The sequence below is a fragment of the Buteo buteo genome, chromosome 5 (genome assembly GCF_964188355.1).
Source record: "Buteo buteo chromosome 5, bButBut1.hap1.1, whole genome shotgun sequence".
Classification (NCBI taxonomy): domain Eukaryota; kingdom Metazoa; phylum Chordata; class Aves; order Accipitriformes; family Accipitridae; genus Buteo; species Buteo buteo.
The window spans coordinates 50,315,852-50,341,862 of NC_134175.1; the positions used below are offsets into that span (position 1 = coordinate 50,315,852).

A 26,011-nucleotide genomic window follows, 5' to 3' on the forward strand; every position below is an offset into this window, starting at 1 on the left:
TCATCCGCCCTCTCCGTGCAGAGGAGATCATAGGTGCAAAGCAAAAACGAAGCGGTCGGAGCGTTTTGGCTCCTCTCTAGTGCCGAACCATGCTGTTGGGCTTTCTCCTTCTCGTGGTCCTGGTAGCTTTGGGTGGGCACATGCCAAGACCATTTTCTCCAAGGCAGGATGTGTCTGGAGCACAGAGGTCCATCACTGGGGGGTCCCTGGGATGGGGTGATGGCCAGAGATGTTGATTCACCTCTGGGCTCAGCGTGGCTCTGCTGCTTCGGACTTCTCCTTGATCCCCGGTAGCTGAGCGGGTCAGGATTGATGCTCGTGGCTCTGTGCACGGCAACTTTCTTTTTGAAACAACCTGAGTGCATGGGAAACCTCCAGGAACTGAGAGTGCTGTGTTTCGGCTTGTAACATGACTAGAAAAAATAAGTTGCACTATGTTTTCATATTGATTTTCCTTCTATTGGTGCAACGTTTTCAATTTAAATGGCAGCAGACTGAGGCACAGAATGGAAAAATTGTTGAGCTACACAACTGGGAAAAGAGCCTGGTTTTCTGATTTTGTGTCCATGTTACCCAATTAAATTTTGTTACTGTCCTGTGATTTCATGTCCAGTGCAGTATTGCTTCCACAGAAGAGCTAATTATGGACTAAGATAAGTACAAAAGTGCCCATATTTAATTAATACTATATAGTCTATCCAGGAAGAAGACTTTTTTCCTAAAATTGTTTTAATTAACATGAAAGAAAAGCTTCTGCTGACTTTTTATTGTCGCAAGATAGAGAGAAAATTATTTCATGCTAACATTGGACTATATTTAGCTTCCATCTCTCTATCTACAGAAGAAAAATTGAAAATTAGTTTATGTTAGATTGTATTGCTCCTTTTTATCTCATAAGGGTTTCCTTCAAGTACCATTAAATAACGATATAATCTTTAGAATATTAGTTAACAGATAATAAATATTTAATTTTTGTTGTTTGGTTTTGTGTTTTGTCCTTTTTATATTTCTTAGCTGAGGAAGAAATCTTCCACCTTCCAGAAACCTGATATTTTGGACCAAATCCCTCTCTGAACAGGTTGTATGCTGCCCTTTTCAAAATCAAGCTATCAGAAGATGCCCTTCAGCAGAAGTGTTAAGAGGACTTGGTGAGCTTAACATGTTTCGCCTGCTTAATTTAATTTGGAAAAATTCAACCAGAAAATGAAGTTATTAACAGGTTGGTACATTCAGAGATAAGATGATGTCACAGGAAAGCAGTCAAGTGGGTTGCTTGTCAAAATATAAAATATGTATCTGTCAGAATCAAATGATAGATAAGCTGTGGCTGGGTGTAGGATGCAGTGAAAATAGTGTGCTAAAAATTGAAACTGAATCCCACCAGTCTGGAGCACAAGCTTTTAGTAACTATTGTGGTGATCAGAAACACAACAATTCTAGGGACATGAACTGCACTGCTTAAACACGGTACGCGTAATTTCTTGGCACCGGTAGCCAGAAGCACGTACATCTGCACTAGACCTCAGACAGACAGGAGAGACCTCGAAAATGCGGCTGTTTCAACAGATGACTTTGAAACTGGGATACTCCATTAGCTCGGGTATGCCAAAATGAGGATTAATAAATCTTTCCCTGGGTAACTCAGGGACCTTTTAAGGCCTTAAAATGTGAAAATAGAGTCTGTCTAGCCAACGTGATGAGCCTTTCTGTATTAGAGAGGTTCAGATCAAAGAGAGACGTCTCCAGTGGATTCTGCAGGAACACGTACGTGTCGTGTCAGTCACAGGGCTCTTCCTGCCTTCTGGCTTGCCATATAAAATAGCTGGCACCAGGAGTTTCAAGTTAATAAACTCGGGAATTTTAAATGGCAATTTGGAGTCTCGTATGAGCAGAACAGAATAGGCTACTTAGCAAGGAATGCAGTCAAACTCCCAAATACTGTGATGGCAAAATGAAAGAAATACCATTATAACAAAGGTCGGTATTGCGTTATCATTGAATTTGGGGAAATGAGCCCACTTATGTGGAACTTCATTCACTGCAACTTGCAAAATTGAGCTTTAAGGCTGTAAACTCTTGGGGATAGCCCATGAAATTTTTCTGTTTGCTCAGGATCTTCCATGATGCAGGGTTTAATTGTGACTGGAAGCTCTCAGGACTAACAGAATACAAATAAGAGAAGTCCTAAATAAAATGCTGGTCTTATATTTAAAGGTCAGAAGGGACTAGTCTGACCTCTTGATCTATAGGCCATAGGGCTTTGTTCAGTAATACCACCATGATATTTCTAATTTATGCTTCAGCTTAAATAGTTCTTGAAGTAGCAGCTCAAGAAATATTCCTCCTCAGGAAAGAATAAGTTTTAATATGTTGTTCTGATGTTACTTTTTTTTTTCCCAGTATCTAAAATATTCCTCATTTAAATTTCTTCAGCCTTAACTTCAAACCTTTGGATTTTGATTATTCTTCTTTACGCTTGAATAGACTTATCTCATATCAAACCCCTTCTCTTTTATAAATGAAATGGGTGGAGTTTATATCTGTAAGGTGGATTCTTAAAAATGTTAGTGTGTTTTTTTTCTGAGTCAGTTCCAGGGTTGTTGCCATACTTTTTTGTTGTGTGACTGCCAGAACTGAATGTTGTTTTTTTTGTAATGACGTCCCCAATGCTGTACACAGAGGAGACAGCAACTCTCTGTTTTCCCCCCTCTTCTGTACTCAAGGATCACATTAACCCTTTGGGACTTCATGCTGCTGGGGTTACGTATGCTATGCTTACTCTGTATCATGCTAATTTTTTATCGAGCAATAATGGTAATGTTGATATAGAAGGATCTGTATTGCTGCCATACATAAGTTATATATAACATCATAGATATGTATCAACTTTTAAAGTTGATCATCCTTTTTTTGGTTAAAATCTGGAAATAAATCGCAAATCTCCCAGCATGAGGAACTCGGTTTTAGACTTGTGTAATGACAATGCCCTTGTAATTGAAAGAAAAAAGAAAAAGGAAATTTGGGAGACTATTAGTCTACATGTGGTATACTTTTTTCCCTAAATTGAAAATTTAAAAAAATCCAGTGACACATTTGGGCTGAAAAACTGTTTGCTGCACATGTTTTATATATGTGGGTTTATTACACAGATCATGTGTCTTAATTAGGTAATTTATATTGTATTATCCAAAGAAGATGTTCTTGTTCAATTGGATACACAATAAAAGTTTCAAGAAAACTTGTTAATCCTGCATTTACAGACATCAGCACATGGATACAGAGTAACAAGAACTACAAATATATCTCTATATGCTGGTACAGTTACCTACTAGATTACATTCCCTGGACAATCGGTGGTGTTTTATATATACACACACACACACACACACATATATACAATACAAGTAGGGATGAGATGTATTTTTAGCTGGAATTTTTCTTTTTTATTCACTTCCTGAAACTGAATATATTAGCTTTACCCACTGGGCAACTTTTAAGGCAAAAGCAAAAATTTAACAATAAATAAAACTAACCCCAATGAGAAAAGTTCCGTCATTTTATCTCAGGCAATTTGGCCCTCTCTGAGCTGTGATGTTTCTGAGGGGGTAATGGCAACTTGAACTTGAGTTCTCCTGACCTTTTTTCCTCCTTCCCACAAAACCTTGCTATTTCCTAACCGCGTGTTTTGTTTCCTTGTACTAATCTGATACTGTTCACCCAGAAACTGAATCAAGTTATTGCTGGTTACACTAATTGAGATTTCTTAGTTTCTCTTCCCCTTTGTCATTAAGCTGGATTTGAGCTTCACATACCCTTGCAATTACTTTGAAATTCCAAGTCTCCTTGCAACTACTTTGAGAAATCTGAAGGCTAAACGATTCCCAAGTTTAAAATATGATGTTCCCTAGTTGAAAGGCAAAAAGCAATATTGTTATATTTCTATTCTGATGAAATTCATTATGTACAATATAATTTGTGTCTCCATAACAATCTACTCTTCTTCAATTAGGGATTAAGCCAGATACTAAAAGGAACTGGAGGAAATACAGTAACTTTTCTTTTTTTTCATTGAGAATACAGAAGGAATTTGAAGTGTGTGTCACTGGCAGTAAAATACAAGTTTACAGAGTTTTTCTTCTGTTTATTGTAAATCAACTACAGAACAGCAACCCATGGCATTAGTCCAGGAAACTGAGATTATGAAGTTAGGAAGTAGAAAGATGAACAGAAAATCTTGTTTATAAATCTCAGCGAACATCTTCCTCGCTATGCAGTGAGGACCTGATTCAGCTCTCTTTAAAGTCAAGGGGAAAACTCCCACCAAATTCCAGCGGGAGTTGGCTCAGACTCTCATTGCTCATGTTTGCACCCTGTTTGGGGTGGGATAGGGCAAGATGCAGAGAACTGTAACTAATGGGATCGGTCCAAGGACCTTGGATGCGGTGGGAAATGAAGGTGAAGAAGTGAAGTTATTTATCACACCTCATCAGACTGATTTCCTTATTCCTGGCAACCCAAAAGCATTCGAAATGGTGCCGTATTGATGGCCAACTTGTTGGTGTGTTACGAGCCCTAGCTGCTGTCCACAACTCCATTCCTCTAAACAATATTTGAAGTTCAGCCTAGGAGAAATCTGTTGTAATTTGCTCTCCTCCTTTCTGTATTTATAAGCCTACAATATTGTAAGTTTTTACTGTGGGTGGACAAGCAACATCCACTCATATCAAAGAAGATACAAGTACAGATAAATATAACTTTATACATTCATTTTTATATAACTTATGTAAATGTATGCGCAAGTTAGTCACAGTCCCCAGGCTGGCAGCAGATAGCTGATGTGGCCATTGTTGTAGCTTCCTTTGGACGCTTGTGTTGCTGGATGATCCTGCTGCTTTTAAGCAGAGTTTTCCATATGTACATTTGCTCTGGGCCTGCTAGAGTGAGGTTTGGCTGGAAAGAAGTGGCAGGATGGGACAGAGAGGGGCACAGTCCCGGCAGTTTTGCATCTCTACTGCCAAGGTAGGGCTTAGACAAATTGCATGTGGAGGCTCCTCGCTTTTTTTTTCTCTTGAGGAGGTTAGCAAGAAGGGTTAAAGTCCGAAAACTGAGGAATGAACCACGAGGGGTTGGCATGCGCGTGGTCCGTGGTCCTCACTGGTATCCATCTCCCTGCTCGATGTCCCAGTCCACCTCCTCTGCTGGTGGGATTGCTGGTCTCCACCTTTCCAATGAAAAAAAAGTATCTTTCTCCCCACGACATCACTGGTTGCTCCAGGAATGTCTTGTTTTACCTAGCGCTTGCTGTTAAGTACTAACTGACCGTCTTAAAAAGTGAATCAAAGTATATAGACACAGCAGCTTACTGTTCTTGTTTCGTGGGAACTTATTTGTTGTTCTCCAAAGACTAAACAGAACAAAAAGGCCAGTTTTGATACGCTGGGTTCAGTTGTCCAAATTAGTATTCTTAATGTTCAGCCTTATTTTAAACACCCATGAATAACTTGGTCCCTACTACTTAGATTATAGGTTTTAGTGTATGAATTTTAATAATTCTAATTAACGGTGCTCTCTTTATTATATTACTTTGTACTTGTGTTCACTCTTTCATCATGAGATCTCAAAGCGCTCTATTAAACCGCACCAAATCTTTGTAAAGTATATGAATTTTAGCCTATTGAGTTGATGTATCAGATAAGTGTAGTGAGGAGAATGAACAGTTTTTCCAAAGTTCATTTCAGAGCTTTGCATTGATTCTCTGCAATATATAAACACTGGGGAAAATTAGGCTCCAGAAAACTTGACTCCCACTTCTACCCACTAAATTATGGATCTCTTTTACTCCCCATTCTGAATTTCAAGTAATCTTTGAAAAATTTGTATTCAGGAGTCTTCAAATATGAATAGTGATAATTATATCAATATTATTAATATGCACTATTAAAAGACATAAATCTACGTTTGCAAAGCTTTGATGTGCTTACAAAACTGAACTTTTAAATGAAAGTATGTTTTTAAATCATGTATGTATTACAGAAATCTATTAAGACTAGTCTCACAAAGATCTGCATATGCTTAGAGCGATGATTCATGTGCTCCTGCAGTGCTGCCCTGGGACTATCATAGATATCTGATGGAACAGACCTGCTCAGCATCTCACAGGTTGTTTCTCAAACCTTTTTTGTTGTGTTTCCTCCTCTGTGTTAATTCTGGGTTTTGGTTTTTGGTTTTTTTTTTTTTAATCTTTGTTTCGTGTATATATATTTATAGGTGATTTTTATGGCACTGCAATTGTGAACTGTGAGGATTACCACCTGGAGAAGCTGTGTGCTAAATTCACACCAGATCTCTGTGGTGGATGCTTATCTCTGATAATCTTGCCTTTCAAATCCAGACACACAGATTACTGTAGATAGCATTGCACTTTCCTTAAAAGTTACATAGGTCTTCCCCTCCTTTCCCACTGCTGTACAGCAAGGTGAGAGCTGTTCTTTCACTACATGGATTTCCTACTTCTAAAGGATTTTCATATTTCAGCCTTGTTAGATAGTTCAAACTGGAACATCATTACTCTTTCATTTGGACATTTTAAGGCTCTTATTTAGCTAGTTTAAAAATAATAAAATTGTGACCTTTAGTTGACATTATAAGCTTGTATTTTGAAGGCTGTGCTTATATTTTGAGGTTGCTGGCTAGGAAAATCAAGACTAACTGAACTGACTGTAATTCTGAATGCTTACCTCCTTTTAATGCTGTTTTTTTGCTATCGGGAATTTTAGTCCAAAGGTTTATGCTTAAAAGTCGAGCTCTGACCAGGTCGCTGAAGGCAGAAAGTCACTGACAGAGAAGCAGAAATGTTTTGAAAAGTCGGTGTCAGTTCTCCCTGTCTCTTTTGCACTAACCACCAGCAGCTGGAGAACAGGCAGCAGAGAGGCAAGAGGATCACGTCTCATGGACGCTTGTGCATAGGCTTGAGGCTGAGCAGAGTTTCCAGGGGAAAGGTACAGGTTTTTGTCGCCTTTACGTGAATTTCTGTAATTACGTGGAATGGAAGTTTTTAAATGTTAGTATGAATCTTTGTAAAATACATGACTTTTAATCTATTTGAGTTTATGTATTGGATAAGTATAGTAATGTTTTTTTTACTTTATAGTCATTTTTACCAAAGAGCTGAACAATGCAGCTAAGCAGCAAGAGAGAGAGGACCTAGGTGGGGGATAGGAAAAGCGGGGGGAAGAGGAAGGTATGTTTATAGGTGACCAGAAACGTTTCAGACTTTTCCATTATGACTTCAGACCCCGGGATCACTGGATTCTGCCTTTTTCAGCAGAAGTGCCAGGCAAGGCAGCATATGGGAGCATGTCCTATTGCAATTTATGGCTCTAAATGGTGATGGGACAGTGCCCGCATCTATCTGGGCTCAGGTCATATGCCGTTAGAACGTGTTTGATCTCCTTCAGAAGACAAGGAATGTCCCACAGCCACCTTTATTTCACCCACTCTTCCATCTGCTGGAACATCTGGTGGTGGCTGGTGTTGGAGACATGACAGTAGACGTGTTGGGGAACCAGTCTGGCTCAAGATAAGAGTTTTTATGCTTCTCTGCTGCAAAGAATTGGGGGATCTGGAAGCCTTTCATGCTCTGACCTTTAGGAAGTTGAAATGCTCAGAGCAGGCTTGTCATCGAGTAAACAGCATTTCCTGCTTAAAACTTCATGAGGTGTATTTTTATTTTGCTTGTGTACTTAGAACCAGTGATTAAACATTGTGTCTTTTCAAAACTTTTACCTTAAACCATCAGTATTTTAGTACTAAAAAACCCACCCTTTTTCCCTCAGTGGTACACTTTTGTAGAATGCAGTCGTGTGGGAGTAGTGTTGACTAGTAATTATTTACTTGGTTGGACTGGTTAATTTTCTTTCAAATAAGGTACTTCATTTTAGCAGTGGCATCTTCTCTTAAATAGTTATTTAAAGAAAAGCTGCAGAAGATAGCAACTTTGCAGAGGAGAAAAAAAAAAACCAACAACAACAAAAAAAAAAAACCAAAACCAAACCAAAAAAACAACCACACACAAGTTGGAAAGGCTTAGAATAAATTATTGCATGTCATTCTGTGGGAAAATCTTCCCGTACGAATGCTGTGTTGTTCGCAATGTGAGTGCCAGATCCACTCAGCTCTGCTTTGCACTTCTGTCACCCTTATCACTCATGAGACGATACTCTTCTACTGTAAGTGCTACCCCCAGTGGCATGTATTCATTTATAGGACTTGCATACTTATGCTTAAGTCAGACACCCAAGAGGCACAGGATGAATTGACAGTATAGGCAGATGCTTTCAGCAAAGAAACCGGGATGTTAAAAGAGCTTTAGCGTGGTTATTGTTTTCGCAGGCAAATCCATGTACTTGTCATCAAGGTGTTTGGGAGTATTTCAGCCTCGTTGTACAAGCTGAATACAAGAGCTGTAATCAAGAGTTACATCATTTGGTGAGACAAGACCTTGAGGAATACAGCAAAGGGAGATGTGCATAATTAGAACTGTTCGGTTACAAGGGAAAGGGGTTTTGATAGCATTAGAAATGCAGCTGAAACATGCAGTCTCCATTGCCCTGTCATCAGGCATTAGGTGGTAGATGTCAATGGGCCAGGGAGACCTCAGGATCCAGTGAAGGAGTGTGGGGTTCCCTCTCCAAACCTTCCCAACCCTCAGGAATCCATGTAAGGTGACCATCTGCCAAGCTCTGAGGTCTCCTCTCTGTTTGTGGACAGGGACCAAACCAGAGATTAAAAAGGGGGTCACTAACTAAAAACTTAATGTGAAAAAGGCAGTTTGTTTTGACAATTGGTCAAAGGGTGTTGAGAAATAAGAGCACGAACAATTTCCCCCCCTCCTCAAAATTCCCTTAAAGGAAGAGCTTGACATGAAGTAGGGCCAGATGTGATAGCCACAGTGACAGGGAACCCATCATAGGTCGTCAAATGCTTTAGCAACAATGCTCTTCCCATGGTGCTTTCCACACTAACATTTTTGCCAAAATCCTTCCTAGAAATTTCACTGGGGGCGGGGGGAGGAGGGAAGTTCTCTAGTGACACCCATTCTGAGTATGCAACATCCAGCCTGCTTTATTTATGTTTTTCACAAAATATTTATCACTGCCATAGTGATAACTAACCTAAAAAAAGAGACGACGTTTCAAAGCAATTTGACCTTCTCTAGACCCTATCTAGAGACATCTCTATTCTTACACATATATTATTGGCAAATGTTTTGAATTTTTGAGTTTGCAGAGGAAAATGTTCAACATCTCAGGGATTCTTGAGCCATGGGAGACTGCTTTCCGCCCAGCACTAAGTAGGTTACCAGACAATACTTAATTTTAGGTGTCAAGTATGTTGTAACTATCCCTGGACCCTAATGTGCAGTGAATTAATAACGTTGCTCCTCTTTGCCTTTTTATTATTCTATTTATTATAAGCCAAAGCTGGCAGTTGTGGCAGCATGTAAGTGGGTGACTTCCAAGAAACAGCATTCGGTGAGTGCTGGAGGAAGGGACTCGGGTGCAGTTGTAGAGCTGATGCTCCCCCAGGACGTTAGCACCAACTGGCATCACCAGCATTCATTTTTTGGGTGAGTCTATGGCTGGAGCCCTACCTCCCAAAGCAAGCACTGCAGCAGGGCTTTGCACGTGAGCAATTCTGAAAAGAACTGATTTAATGATAATATAAAAGTCGTGGTTAGATATTTTTTAATCGAGGCTGCTGGCTGAGCACTGCTGGGTGCTGTGGAACGTGAGCAGCGCTATGAATATCAGGAATGCTAATAATGGGGTCCCATTTTTAACTTGGGAACAAGAGTTTCATTGCGTGCACATAACTTCCATGGGCAAGCATTCCTCTTGTCTTGCTGGATGCGGGGTGTGGTTCTGCGTGAATAACCCCGGTCCTTTAAAAGACTACTGGAAGACAGTCAAAGAATTGTTTCTTTGCCAATAATCATACCGTGGGGAGGCGCGAGGCTCAGGTTTTATTCCTGCAAATGACACCAATGCGGTGAAGGAGGCAAACATAGAGTGCGATTCAAGACCTAGGTCTTTGCTGGTTTTGGCAGGGTTTGTTTAATTTTTTAAATTAATTTATCAGAATTTTCCCTGGAAATGTTTGACAATTCATAGCGTTGCTTGTTAATAAGGCATTAATTGTCTTCAGGGCGTTTAGTATGGAGAGCTAAAGCATAGGTCAGAGGAAAAGTATCAAAAGACCGCATGTATAAGCATCTGCACATTTGATTTTGTCTGCACCAGATTCCTGGCTATCGCTGTCTTAGGATACCCAAGATGGTCGCAGTTGTCATAAGCATGTCTCAAGTGGGTGCTTCAGAATTGTCCTAGGATGGTATCGAGCCAATGTAAGGGCTTTCTTGCGCGAAGTATGCGCAGAGGAAGAGGGAGGAGGAATGCATGGTATTCCCCTTCGTCGTTCTGGCACAATTGTCCTGGTGGTACTGTTTCAGCTGGTGTAATCAAGACCAGCCCTGTGGCTATGCTACAGCACGTGAAGCTCCTTTTTCTGTCCTTTTTCTGACCCTTATATGGCACACGACTGCAGCACGACTGGCAGGGTTTGCAGCTCCTTTCCCTCTTTGCTCTCTTCAGCCGCAATGAGCACAAATTTGATGTGTCGAGGAATCTGGCCTTATAGTTTAAAACTCCATGCAAATATGGTAATAATAACTAAACTGACATTTGCTTTTGCTTCTGTATAGTATGTCTTTAATATGATTACTACCCTTAACATTTAAAGGAACTTTGACAGCTATGTAATCCCTTCAACATTTAAGTACAACAGGAATTCATTATTAAGTGCAGTGGCTGGAAATGGAGCACTTTTTTCATTCACACTATAAACAGTTATGTTGGATTAGTAATCCTGCTTGTCAGAGTTGTTCACTGTTTGATATTAATCAGTAGGTTTATGAAAGGTGCAATAGAAGGCAGAAATGAATGGTGAAGAAGTTGTAAACCTTGGTTCCGTAAAATCAGACTCTATCTAATATTTAGGTTCACAACATTCCTTGCAGTGACCATTAGGCTAAGAGGAAAGGAAATACTGCATTATGGTAATGGTACCCCTAACTATCTTTTGATAAACATATATTTAGTTTCTCACTATATAAATGCAATAGCAGGTAGTGATGAAAGCCAAGACTTTTGAGAACATTTGTAGGTTGTTTTGTAAAGAGTATGTTTTTTCATACTGTTGTGTAGATTGAGTGTGATACAGCCTAGCAAAACACTTGATGATCAAATATTACATGACAAAATGAATAGCATCTCCTTTTGGTGCTTATCCACTATTAAAATCATGTGCAAATCACTTCACCTGAATATTTCTACCTAATTTGTTGGTTGTTATCTTTGAGCTACATAATTAATTTTTGTCTCTTGCAAACTGTGTTGCACTGCAGGTTTGGTGTGTTGGTTTTTTTTTTAACACTTCTGAATCTCTAGTACATTTTCATGCAGCACGTACAGAGGAGCCAGGTCCTTTGGTTGCAAATGGCATCCTGCGAGATCTTTAGATGATCAAAGTGAAAATGACACCATTGTAACGCAAGATGTCTTGAAACAGTGCATAATAAATTACCATGATTGGTTAATGAACATACATGATTAATGAAACAAAATATAGACATATAATAAAGGCTTTTCTTGTAAGTGTCAGTCATCTTCCTTGTTCAAGTGCTTCCAGATAAGTCCCTTATACACCTAACATAATAGTTGACACGTATCCATATGTATATAGTAATATACCGTAGTGAAATCAAATTGCAGTGTATGACCTCTCCATTAAAAGTGAAATTAAACTTTAATAGCATATTTGACATGTTTCTATACCTAGGTTTGTTTCAAGCTATTTTTTCCCCCCATTTTTTTTAAATCCTGCTTGTTATAGTTTTGTTTTGGGTTTAAAAAAAAATCTTCATTGAATAACATTAGTCTTCGTTAAACTATGTATATCTTCCACTGATCACTTTTAAAGCAACATGGTATTAGCTTTTTAAATTCTCATGTCTAAATTTAGCATTTGCTTGTGGTAGGATCAAAAGTGTCAAAAATCTGCATCGCTGCCTGATCATCAATCACTGTGATATTTTTGGAGAAGCCATTTGATTTGCATCGTCGGACCTCCTACCTAGCATCACAGAAGGCTGCGCGTCAATAAAATTAACTTTTGTCACTCAAACCAAATTGGGCTGAGGTGCTCTTGCCAGAAGAACTAATGTGCGTGCGGGGAGGACGGCTGATCCCAGAAACATTCAAACCTTCTTTGGAAAGGCAGAATAAATTAATTAATCTGATTCTGGGTGATGTCCCAGAGCTTTCCTTATTTCTCAAATGAAACCCACCAGGAAGGCAATAGATCACCCCCACCCGCAGACCAGTAAAACGAAAAGGCTGCGACCCAACCAGAGGTGCAGAGTGATGGTGACGCACCGGACCGGACTCTTGCACTACCCCGGCGTGCAAAGCGCCGCTCAGCTGTGCCTCACCTGCCGAAGCCTCGAAGCTGTGATTTACTGCGCAGCCGCTCTTTGCTAAAATTCCCTGTTGCTCCGGAGGAAGTTGCCGCAGCTTTTTGCCGAATACGACGTACCTCTCATCTCCTGCCAGCTCTGCGGAGCGGAGCCGTTCCTAGCGGCAGGATCACCACCGGCGTCGCCTCTTCCCTCGCTTGCCGAGCGGGAGTTGCTCTCCTTCCAACATCTGGAGGTCTGGTCTGCAGCACGGGGGGGGCCTGGGGTTCCCACATTCCCCTTACTCCCGTGGATCCAGTCCCAGCCATGCTGGGAGCCTTTCCCAGTGAAGGCCAGCGTGGCTGGTTGTCCTTGCTGCCAGCAGGCCACCGTGGCAAGGCAATAAAAAGACAACTAGAAGTCCCAGCCTTCCTACAACGTCTATTATTTTTTGCCAGAGGTCGTACTAGCCGGAGTCAGCGGAGGTGGATGCGTCCTGCCGCGCTGTGTCCCGCCTTGCGGCAAATCCACACAAGAGACAAAGTTGACTTTTCTTGGGCCTTTTGGCAAAAGAAGCAATTCTGCTGAGTTTTACAGACTCTGAAACGCTTTGTGTAGTTTTAAGATAGAAAGTGAGGATTTTTTCTCGGGTATCCATATCTTATTTTTTTATAAATGCCAGCTCAGCATCCAGTTATCACTTTTTTCCCCTCCTCTTCCAGATTTGTTTCAGGTGCACTACACTGTACTGTAATTTTATGTGATATTATCTGCTAAAGATATGCACTTGGTGCATCCAGTCCTCCTTCCTCCCGTGAATCTGTCAGTAGCCCATCGATATGTCCCTCATGCATATTTACTGAAAAATTTTGGTATTCTCCGAATTCGTGTTGAAGATTGCTAGGAGTTTTGTGCCTTTCTGGGGTTTTCATTTGTTTGTTTGGAACTTAAGCTGTTCCATAGCTGCAGTTTGCCACAGGAGTCACCTGGTCCTTTTTTTCTTCTTTCCTCGCTGGTGGATATAATATGACAAAGCCCTCAAAGAACTGAAGAAACCACTGAGCTTTTTATCCCCTCAGGAAAAGGTAGCAATTTATGGAGAGACTGCAAAAAGGCAGGATTAGGGGATTTTAGAAAATGTAAACCTTTTCCTTTTTGGGTTGCGTAGTCCTTTCCCAAGACGTCAGTTTTAAGGAAAACACGCTACTGTAGCGTAGATGGATGTAAAGTTTAAATTCAACTTCGAACAAAGTCAGTACATGTGCGCTCTAATGTGCTCGGGGATGGATGCTGTCAAATCTCTGTCTTAGTCATTTAAATGACTGTTTCAGTATTGTCTGTGATACAAACATTTAGCCTTTGATCTACTTATAAAGCCAGATAGTTCTTGAAAATTTTCATAAGTATTTCCCCATTTCCTGAGCCAAGGAAAGGATTCTTCAAAGCCTAAGTCAGCTTGTTTTATCTCAGAGGAAATAATGTTATTTTAGTGTACCTGGTGAGACCACTAGAATATGTGCATTTCAATGTAAGAATACCTCAAATGCTCAGTTTTTTTGCAAACGTTTCTGAAAAGGGAAAATCCAAACAGGACAAAAGAATTTCTTTTAAACCCTTAAGCAAATGAAATATAGAGATTTGCACTGTCTTTTTTTTATAATATTCTTCAAATTCTAATTAACAAGTAAGACTGGCCACATGCAAATTCAAATGAAATTTTATTAAATTTTATCAAATTAATTGTATGGGACATGAAAGGAAACAATCTTAAAAATATCAGCAGAACACTAGCTGGTAATAATGCTAATTGGCTTCTCTTTGCTCCTATGCTACTGTGGATGCTGGGATAAGTCACTTGGAAAGAAATAGATAAACATGTATGAATTGCACTCTGTGCTGGGTGAGAAATAGTTTCAAAAGGCTGAACTATTTCATGGCAAGATCTGGGCCAAAATATTAAGGATGACAACATTTTGTAAACCAGCTATCATCCTTTCAATGTTTAAAACGATCAAGTTTTAGTTTGACATAAAAAAAAAATTTGCTGTTTTTCCAACCTTTTTGAATTTTAAAATTTCTTGTTAAATTAACTGCAAGAAGAAAGATAGGGTACTCCAACAATTTGTTAAAAGCTTGGAGAAAAATTCTTGAAAAGAAGCCTGATTCTTCAATCAATTCTGGTGTAAGCAGACTATTTCTTATTAAAAAAAAAAAGTTTTATGGAAAAAAATGCATTTATTTTAACCTTCCAAAATACATGATTTTATCGTAAAACAGACTTCACATATTCATAGTTATTTATTTTAAATATAAATTCCCTTTCAGATGGGGCTGTCATACACGGCCGGTTATTTGAATTGCAGCAGGTGGAGCTGTACCAGTCTGCAGTGGTTGGAAGTGATGCTGGATGCTGGGAGGTGGTGCAGGCACGGGGGGGACCAGTGCCCATACTGGGAGACAACTCACCACCACGAGGAGACTGAGCAGGTACCAACTGGGTGGTGGGGGAATCCCAGAACATGTGGTTTGTTTCCTTGGGTGGTAGAGAGGCTTTTGCTACAGCAGCTCCATTTCTGGCCCTGGGAGAGCGGTACTTTTGTCAATAGTGAAAAGCATCATTTGGCTCATCTTCTTTCTGTTCACTGCCCGCCTCTGACATGCCGCGGTCCTGGTGTAGGTCATTACGTCTAATCATGGGATGTGCTTTACTCTTACATCGACTTCTAGCCGAGCTCCACACCTGGGTTAGCGGCATCATCTTGAAACAGACTTTACAGCTGAAAGTAAATAAACTGTGCAAAACCTAGTCCAGAAGACGATATTAATTAGCATGAAAGCAAGCTATCAAAGCATCCATAGAAATAGAAAACCATCCACTTCTTTGAAACAAACAGTCCTTTCCTTTCCCTTCGCTGCTTAGCCCTTTAAAGCACAAGATGAGTGATTTCTAACATTTGCGTACTATATTTTTTTTTCTTTCAATTTATTCTTTGGTGGCTGACTCTACGTAGCCTCTCTGTCTGAAAGGCAATTGTAGTATCACCTAATTTCTCTTTCTTCAAGGTTAAGAATATTGGTAGGTATCAATTCAGGGCATATTTATTCAAAGGTTAGAAAGTACACCGAACTGTTGTCTAGTGTAGACTTTATTTTAGGAGCAAACATAAACACGAAGAAACTATAATCCTGGTGTAATGTAGGAATCTAATTAAGACTAATGAGGCAACATTAAATTTAATGTATGATGCATTTTATATGCCTTACCATTAGAGCTGCAGCAAGCTGTTCGTCAGAGCATCAAACTTTGGTGAATAAGCCCCTCAAGGCATTGTTAAACAATCTGGGCTCAGGCCTTTTCCTGCCCGTTAGATTGTGTTGGGCTTGCAAAGATCTGGATATAAATGGAAATTTGGTGGGGGGAGAGAAAGGGGGAGGACACGAGAAGTTCTGACCATCTTTGAAGGGCTCAGTGAGCTGATAAAAAGGGAAGATAAATGGATGGCTGTGTGCAACACCCTGGAGGAGCTACGACGCTGGGGACAGAAGGGAGGAGGGTGAAGGGTAATGGGTGAACTACTGTTTTAGAGGCACCTATAGCAACGGGAATGTGAAAAGGCTGGGATTTAAGTGATGCAGCATATCGAGAAGAATGGTCGTGGTGATTATCACTTAACAACTTATTAATGGTGTGGTTTGTTGTGGATTTTTTTCTTTTTTTTTGTTTTTTTTTGTTAAACTTGCTAAGTTCAGTAAGTTCCTTATTTGTATTTAACTGTGCAGAAAAATAAGAGTATAGCTTCAGATCTAGATTTCACTCTCCAAATTCCTTCCTCTCAGTGCAAAAGAAGATTCCTTCCATAACATGAACAAAACTTTTAACAATGATTTACCAAATAGCATTTCATAGACTCTGTTGAAGAAAGATGCTCAGAATATTGTCATGGTGCATGAGCAGCGGCTTTGCAGAGTAGTTCTTGAAGGTGAGGGATTTGGGTGGCTCTGAGATAAACCGAGGGCCAGCGTTTGCCTTAATGGGTAGGGAAGCATTCACGGCACCATGAAGTTAAAGATGGGTTTGAATGAAGACTCGGTGCTGAGGAACGGAGAGATTTTTGGAGGAACATGTAACGAGTTGACTTCGTGGGTTTACAATATAAACTGACACTACGGTGGTTGGAGCGCATGGGTCAGAAGTGCAGGCTGAGCTGTAGCTTGGACAAATTCACGGGCTCCGGTGTCAACGGGTGATTGCCAGCTGCTGTCAGACGGGGCCAAGCATGAGAAGGAGATGAGGTAAAGAAGAGTTAGTGGGTGTGGGGAGGGGGGGGATGGGGAGGGCCGGTGTCAAAGTGCACTTCAACCCCGCCGCTCCAAAAGCTGAGTTTTAGCCTACTACATCCTGAAAATTCATTCCAGTTTATATTATTGCATGTGTTAGTGATGGCTTGAGTGTTTGAGACTTTGAAGTATTTCATCTACACATGAAATTGGAATTTCTTTTCTTTTCTTTTCTTTTTTTTTCCTGTGGAATATAGCCATGGAAACCTGTAGTCTGTGCTGGAAAATAAATGACTGGAAATGTTCCTCAGTGACTAACTTGCTACAAGATGTTATTATAAGTGCAAACACAAAGTTATACTTTTAACAACAAACAAACGCCACGTGCTAGTTCTGAATTAGAGATTCAGCAGCGAAGCTGGTCCGAGGCAGAAGATACTGTCGGGATGCCTGGCAGTGGTGCGGTGGGAAGAGCGAAGGTACCTATTGCACAGGTTTGGGCTGGGGGAACGAGTTATTCCTTGCAGCAACATCAGAGAGCACCATGAAAGCTCAGCTGGGGGCAGAAAGGAAAACAATACTGCCAGAGGGGTTTCGGGGGGCGGGAAGGAGCGATGCGGCGAGCGACGTGTTCACAAGTGTTTGGGTATTGACCTAACTCCGCTGCCACTGAAGCGGGGGCGGGGGGGATGACTTCAATGCAAGCAGATGTAGGCCGACGCTGAGAGTTTTTACAGTCTCCTGGTGTGTGTGTAACATGCTGGGACCACCCGATCGTACCTGACCCAGGCTGCCCGAGAGATGGAGAGAGAGAAAAAGCACATGTAAGGGGGGGTCCTTTTCCTACCGTAACCTGCTCTGCTCTTTCCCGTCCCTAAGGGCATGCCTGTGTGCGTCTACCTGTCGAAACTTGAACGCGTGCTTACGCTGTTTGCGTTTACTCCCCGTTCAGTGCTGAGCAGAAGGTAGATGGAGGATGCTTTTAAACTGGGAGCTGTGAAGGTTTATGGAAGTAGACCACTCTTGTGACCCCTCCATTCTTCATCCCCTTGTGCTCTGTGCTCATCTAGTCATACAAAAATCCAAGAGCAAACTGTAGAAAGTGCAGATTTATCACTAAGTGAGTTCATTAACTTATTGTCATTTTACTTTCCCGTCTAACCTCTTTCTCCAGTGCTTCAAATGGAGAAGGGTTTCATTAACGCCAAATCCTGACCTTTCTCGTGCCTGAGCTAGAAGCACGCGTGCTTTTCCTAGTATGTGTATGGGTCATGTTCTTTCCCTTTAGGGTTTCATCTTTTCCTTGAAGACACGTCACATGCTTTGCTCAGCTTTTGCCAGCTGGATGCTCTCTTCTGGGGCTCCTGTGTTTTGGGTCCTGTGGACTATGGTGCTGGGATGTCCTCCCATCTCTGGCTCACCGAACCACTGGCTTGCACACCGGTCCATAGGGCAGCGTGTGCCCCACTGGGGTTTGTAACACACAGAGTTAAGCACACACTGCAACAAAAGCAAACAGGGCTAAGACGTTTGTAAGGCTCCTAAAATCCCACCACTTGGTATTTAACCTAATTCTAGGGAAAGTGCAACAGATCAACCTACCTGCCTTTCCTGTGTATGAGCGTTGTTTGGATTTAGGTCAAATTCCCTGAAGGAGCTAAACATCCTTTTTCTCTCGGTGTCCTGCTGCAAATGGCTTTTCCTTTAGAAATGGATTCTTGCCTTCCTTTGCAGCCAGCTTCCTTCTGCTCTCCCTCTGAAACAACTGTAGTATTACCATAGCTTGGGATTCCTGTCTAGTGTGTTAGCACAAACAAACAAGGATGGCGTAAACCTCGGAATAAAACCAATGTGTTTGGTCTGATAGAAAACCACCCAGACGAGCCTCGAGTAAGATTCATAAACCGTACATGGATCTGGTGGTTGTCAGAAGTCCTTAGTTATATTTACTGCCAATGTGGCCAAGATGTGGTGGGAACTGCTAACTTTGCTAGTGGAGTCTTTTTCCTGCTGGGGTGTGGGTTGTGTTCTCAAAATCCATCTGGCTGCTGCTTGTTTCCTCATCACAATAAGTAGTCAAGGTGGTTTTTACATAAGTATCCCTCTGAATGAAGAAAATAGGTGATTCTTGCCCAAAAGCATTGCAGGGCTTTATACACCTCTCCCCCTGCGGCTGTGCTCAGCTTCTGTAGGCACTGAGCTGGCAGAGCTAAGGGTTAGTTTTAATCTGCTCCCTTCAACCTCCTCCCTCCTTAAGGAGCCTCTCTTTTAAAAAGTAAATCATAAGTGATGATCTGGCAGAGACTGATACTCCCCACCTCTTCAATAGGTAAATTGCCCTTTTAGAAGACTGATCCGTGCTTCTGTCCTCATTTTTCATATCTCAAAAAAAAAAAAAAAAAAAAAAAAAAAAGGAGAAAAAAAAAAGAAGAGAAGAAAAAATAATCTTCCAGGGACTTTGACTTAAGCAAAGGCACTTTAGAGTCTTTTTCTAATGTCATTCTGAAGTTAAAAAACAATTTGACTTCAAGGGAGATACGGCCCAATTTTTTAAAAACTTAATAGGATTAGTCATGGGAACTATTTTTAGCAAAAGTTCAACTTTATCCATGTATTTTAATGTGGGAAAAGTGTGTCCTTTTCCCTCTGCTAATGTTTGATGTATTCCAGCCCTCCTGCGAGTGTGTTTGAGTATCTTAGGGGCTCTGGAGTGGAGGAGAACTTCCTCTCGGATTCTCTCTGTTTTCTTTCGTGAAAATGACATTCCTAAGCTGTTTCACTTTCTGACAGGAAATGGAGCCTTGCCAAAAATGATTAAAGTCCAAGAAAGCATAACAGTTCCAAAGCTGCAGCAGTTCTTTAGGAGTCCCGAGTTTGACATTGTGTCAAACAAATGTGAAATATTGTTTAATAAATTTGAATAATACAGGGAAAGGGAAAAATGGTTCTTGGCTTATAATGCTGGTGCTCTTTATTAAGTCTGTAAAGGACTGCCTAGCTCTAATAAATTGAAATATATACATAAATATACTTGTGCATGGATAACAGTTTAATATTGTAATATATAATGAACAGCGCACATGCACCCCCCACATGCAGACATTGATTTATACATATGTACGACCATATCTATATCTATATCAATATGTGTGTGTAGACCTACTCACAAGTTTGTATATATTTGTACATGGAATTACCATTTGCAGACAACTCCTGTGCCTGCTTCATATAAGAAATACCATAAGTATTATTTATAAGGTGTGGCATGACATTATGACTTTATAAAAATACTAATCTAGTGCTAGATAAAATACAATTTGTTAACAGTTTCTCAATGGTTTTTAATTCAATGTTTGTTTAAAGGCCCTATTGTACAGTCTTTACTGATGCCGAGTAACACCTTATCGTGTAATTCCAGCATTATTAGAAGGGCCATGCGGAGGCTCACTAAAAGCAGTGAGAATTATATGGCGCCCAGTAGCCTGGCTCTGCCACCTCTTCGCATTTAACAAGTCCTTCTGCCAGAAGGGCTACCAGCCACTGGAAGTTTGACAGTTTTCAATATTAGGTTATTAACACAACAGCTCTATCAAAACGAGCCAGACTTCTAAGAAGTTCCCATGCTGTCAACCCCAAGTGTGAAAAAGTCCTGGCAGGCTCCGATAGTCCTGAGATTACTTCTCAGAACCCCCCCAAAAAACCAAAACCCCTCAGCATTTTTAAGTTGGCTTCTAATTCCTTTTGGATTTTGATTGTACTGGGTTCACTGAAATCACATTTTCAAGTTGCTTTCTGACCACAAGGCCAGGATTTTCCTTTCTTCTTTTTCTTCTTGATTTAAACATGAAAGCTGAATTACATCATCACCAGATTCCAGGAGCTCTGAATTTAAAAATGAATCTAATGACTCAAGGCTCAATAAAATCAGGACAGTTGGCAACTTTACTAGAAAACATGAAAAGTTGCTTTGTTGGTTCTTGCAAGAAAACTCCGCTTGTTTCCCCTTCGTCAGATACATTGCTTCTCCAGCAAAATACATCAAATATTCAAGAACTTATAAAAGAATAAAAACGTTCCTCTGACAGGGTCTCAAAGACAAAACATTCTTTAAGCGAGGTGCATTTCAAAGCAAAGCTATAGGAAAGGTTGCTATTTTTCATTCCTTGTACAGGACTGTAGTGTTATTTGTTTGAAGGGAGTCATCTTTATCAGTTTTCTAATGACATTTGAGATTTCACGTCGGTAAAGTTGAACCGGGACTGTTCGTACCGTCATTCAACGAGGACAGCAATTCACGGCTACTTTTCAGACAAGCTAAATTGATCAGACAAGTCAGTCAATGTCATTGAGCACTATTTGTCACTTCATAAGCAGCTACAATCTGCTGTTCTATAAATGCAGAAGGACCGTCGAATAAATCACATCAACCAGTGGGAGTAGATAGTATCCCTTCATCCATAATTGGCGCGGTCCTCTCCTGTCACATTCGCTCATTCCCTGCGATTCCGGCACGGATTGACACTGACAAAGAAAGAGCAGCCGCTGTCAAAGGCTCTGGAGTCTGTCTGCTACTCCACTCTCCCTGCTAATAGATATCTATCATAATATTGCATTAACATCACAAAAAATCAGACTTATAACTCCGTTATCTGGGTATATTGATGACACATGTAGGGGTCTCTCTTAGGTTATGGGGAAAGCTGATTGATGCAAAAGGAAAGCTTCTGATTAAAACCACGTACCAAATCCATCAGTGGTAGGAATATTTACTGCTGTGTGTGCTGCTGCTAATTTCACAGATGAAAAAAGAGTAAAGAAAATGAGGGGAACGCGACGATTTGTTGTACACAGCTCTTCTGGAAATTTTTTAATTGTTGCTCTTTGCTGGTGCAGGGATACTTTATGGACTTTATTCCTATAAAGCGATTGTATGGTTAGATAGTTACCAAAATAATTAAGGAAGTGGAATGCTTTGAAAAAATATTAATGACCGTTTAGCACACCGAAAAAAACCCCAAACCTCTGTCTGGTACTGGGTTTGGCAAAAAAAAGTGTTTTGTAAGTGAATAGATGAAATTAGCAGAGGATATTTATTGCAAAGTTGTGCCAGGGTACAAACTTTTTTTCTGGAGAAATGCTGGACAGTTTCTACCAGGAATATGTTAGATTAATCAGCTTGCTCAGCCCTGGCGAGAAATCACCGTGGAATACCCAAACTGCTGTGTAGTCACATGTAAATCTCTCTGACAACCTGGAAGCATGGATCATTTGTTCAGTGTTCAGTTCCAACAACATGCTCGTGGAGGAAAATACCTTGTTTGCTTATAAAAAAGATTGTAGCTGAATATGTAATTGCTGAGATTGGAGCACTGGGATCCCAGGTCTCCAGGATGAAGATCTGGATCCTTTCTCTTTAGTTTTGGGGACAAGAAGTCTTAAGTCAGTTTGCTTATGTGTAAACAAGGCTTTATGTTGCCTGTCGTGTGGGAAAGTAGTGAAATGCTTGCTTTTTAAAGGTGATCGGTATAAATGTCATGTTCCTGGCTGGAGTCTTCGCTGGGCCCAAAGGCAAAATGTAATATCAAATGATTCCTACAGTTTTCAGTCTGGGACGTCTCTTGACCCGTGTGCACAGATGATGAGCAATTTTCCTTTCTGTGTTGGCTTCTTTGCCTCCTGGTGCAGAAGAAGTTGTCCTGAAAGCATGCCGGAAACCTAATAGGTAAGCAGGAGAAATTATTTTATCTATGAAAGACTTAAGTCTGTTAATATTTATATAAATTCTGCTATACAGAATTGAACAGCTAGTGTTTGAAAGAAAACGCAAAGCAGTAGATCATAAAAGCATACCTCACTAAATGCGAGACTTTGACTTGTTTTTAATTAAACACAATAGAAATGTTAGGCCTAAAACCAAAATGTGAGACAAATCAACGTGCAATGGAGAACTGAACAGCATCCGGAGGAGGCAGCTTACATAGGAGCGCATTCATTGTCAACATCTGATACTGAAAAGGTCAATAGTTAATTAAATAATCCATCACCTTAGGATAGAGAGCAGTCCTCACTTCTGACAATCAATGACAGAAATATTAAAAGGTCAGAAAATGAGTTACTATATATTGTGTTTTCTTACTGTGCATTATAAAGATGTGACTTGGATTGAGCAGCACGGGCAAGCAAATAGGTAGGAAGAAATATTAGCTGTTGTCTAAATATTTTCCTAAATGCTCTTTTACCAAGCTTCTGCAATGATGGGCCTCAAAGATATGGTAAACTTTTAGGACGACAATTTAAGACTATATCACAGAAATTATAACACCCTTTGTTTAATGATCAGGGTGGTTTTGAGAGCATCTTTTTCCCATGCTGCTTGAGGTCATACTGGAGTAAACTGGGTGAGTGTTCTGATATTCAGGTTTTGTTTAGATAGGGGCAGAGTTACTTTAGGAGCCCAAGAGGCAGTTTTCCTGTGCCTGTTTTCTAGACTCGATGAGAATGGGTTTAGCGGGGTAAATGAAGCCCACCCTCTGTCCCTGTGCACAGGCTGCTGCTTGCACTGTACTGCCAATGCATGGCACGCACCTGGTTCCAGGTTTATCCTTATAAATAATTGCATTACTTAACAGAGGGTCATGTTTTGGGCACTGCGTGTTTATAAATAATTTAAGTTAAATACAATAATGGTGTTGCCATAAACATTTTTTGCTTTGCTGCCTATTATAGGCTCTTCTTTTGCAGAAACATTTCTCTCCCCGGTTGCGGGGCTATTCCTGCATTGTGTTTGTCAGATGATGAACATCAGTGACACGGTGCGTTTTTCCCTTCCTTTTTCAAGTCAGGCTAAAGTTTTCTCATTTTCTGAATGGAAATTGTGCTTTACACACAGAGGAAACCACTGACTTGTGTTTCTGTGCCCACCGCAGCTGTAGAGGACTCCTTTGGGTGATGCCTTCACCCCCTCCAGCAGCTCTGCTGTCCTCACCGTGCATCTGCAGAGCTGGGAGGGACCTTTCTATCTAAAGGAAGGGCTGTGAACATAGCATAACAGGGATCTGCTTCCCTTTTCTCATCTCATCGGTGTGGAAACTATGCATATTTGTTAATGTTCTTTCTGTTTCTAAATTTTCTAAATTTTACTTTGCTTGGTACATAGCTTTTACCCTGAGTGTATGAAAGTCACCATGCTGAATTCTGGCAAGTGTTATATGATTATTTTATCTCTCACTATAAAGCGTTTTGAAAGACTTTGTATGAGAGGCAATATAAAAATAAATTGAATTGAACTATGGCTTCACCTTCCCACTTTTTTAGTGCAGAAACCTTTAGAGCAAAAACTGCAATATAACGACAAAGGAGGAGATTAAGACTGTGTCATGAAAGAGGTGACGCTGGATGACAGGTCCGACCCTGTGTGAGCAGTTTGGTGGGTTTGCAATCGGCTGTGTATTAATTAGATTTTAAGCACGTTCACAACTGGGAAAAAGCCTGTTTGTGTTTTTAGTGGGAAGGTTATTTTAAGCCATGAGAAAGGTATTAGGCATTATCTACTGTGGCGTATTTATATAAACAAAGGTCTACCTGATGGTTGTGCAAACATCTGTTCTGTTCTTACCCAACATTGCACGGTTCATTAAAACTTACCCTGTTGGCCTCTGAAAGACCGGTTCTGGAAGCACATAATCTAACTTACAGAATCCACCATTGCAATAATTTGTCTTTTAAAAGAAAATAATCTTAGCTTAGGGTAATGAGTTTGTTTGGATTTCTCCCCCCCTCCCCCCGAAATATGATTTTATGTTTTACAATGCAGGCTCAATAAATTACATTAATAAATGACTCCTGGTTCATGAGAAGTGCTGTATTTTGACAATATCAGCCAACCTTTCCATTTGTTTAAGCAGGAAAAGTGGGGAGCCAAAATAAAGCTGTTACAGAAGAAATCTCAAGAATGTTTATGAAACTCTGCTCTAGCTACATTTATTAGGAGTCGAAACATAGTCTTAATTTGTCATGCAGAATTCCAGGGGAGTGAGTAATTTCTAGAGCTTCTCTAAATGCCAGGACTTAATATTTTTCTGTAGCAATTTGTTTGTAAACATGGAGTAAATTGTATAGGTTGCAATGTGACAAAAAGGTATCTAGGATTTGTCATCTTCTGCTAACAGCTGTTGGGTTTATTTTATAGCATCTCATGGGGTTTTTCAGATAAATGCGCTGCTGATGGCAAGTGAAAGCACCCTGAGGATCTCCGATGGTGGGCACGCTCAAAGTTTAACTGCTGTAAGCTGTTTGGGGGGGATTTGATCTCCAATGGATCGGCTCCCCTGGGTCACCGCGGTTCCCACCAGGGTGTCTGTGTGTCACCTTCAGAGAAACCCACGCTGAGCAGGAGGCAAACTCCAGGCAAGATGGCAATCTCCCTTCTGGCAAGGATGCTTCTAGCATCATTTTTCTGATGTGAAGAGGGGAAGCACAGCTTCCCAAGGAGGATTTTTAGGAGAATGGAGTTCATGAATTTTACTTGCCAAATTCCCTAGTGTTGCAGGAACCCAGGATATTTGTTCCCTCTCTCCCACTTATCTCTCTCATCTTGTGACATACTGTAGTTGTAGTCTTTGATCTTTTATTTAGTGGTCTGAGGCTATGTCTATGTTAGCGAGCAGTGGAGCAGTAGGGATGGATCTGAAGAGGAGAGTAGTTGGTGCTGAGGACCTCAAAACCACCACGTTTATGTTTTTGGGGTTAGCCTTGGGCTGAGACTAGTGTGGTCCCATGGACCGACCCCCTGTTAGTGATCGGACTGCGTTGGGTCTGCCCTTGGTGGGCACCTGCATTTTAGTGCCGTTCCAAGGGCACCCAGTGTGGGCTTTCCAGGTAGCTCTTTGCAGCGGCTCCTGATGTGGTGGGTAAAAGGGACTGGGAGGTATCTGTCCAGAAGTTCACTCTGAACTCAAGTGAAAATCCTTGCAGAAACACACACCTGAATGTTAAACAGTGTTTTGGGTCCCTTCCTTATGTAGCATGAGGAGTCATGGTCTGCGGACTCTTTAAAATTAGATGTTTCTAGCATGTTTGCTGAAGATGTTTTCCACGCTTCCCTGTCCTCCTTCACTCTTCATGCAGTAGCAAGGTGAACATCTCCATAAGTGTCACTCCTTCCCTAGGCTCAATGTGAGCACACCAGTAATCCCAGAAACCAAAGTCAGTTCACGGAGA

At 40.8% G+C, this 26,011-nt stretch overlaps 1 long non-coding RNA gene across 1 annotated transcript in view; it reads left to right on the forward strand.

Moving 5' to 3' along the window:
• Positions 1–14,968, forward strand: part of LOC142031684 (uncharacterized) — a 28,825-nt gene extending 13,857 nt beyond the window's left edge. Inside the window, exons 4-5 of the long non-coding RNA XR_012650590.1 lie at positions 1,015–1,148; positions 14,840–14,968. This is a non-coding gene — a long non-coding RNA (uncharacterized LOC142031684). The remainder of the gene's footprint in view (positions 1–1,014; positions 1,149–14,839) is intronic.
• Positions 14,969–26,011: the final 11,043 nt, after the last annotated feature.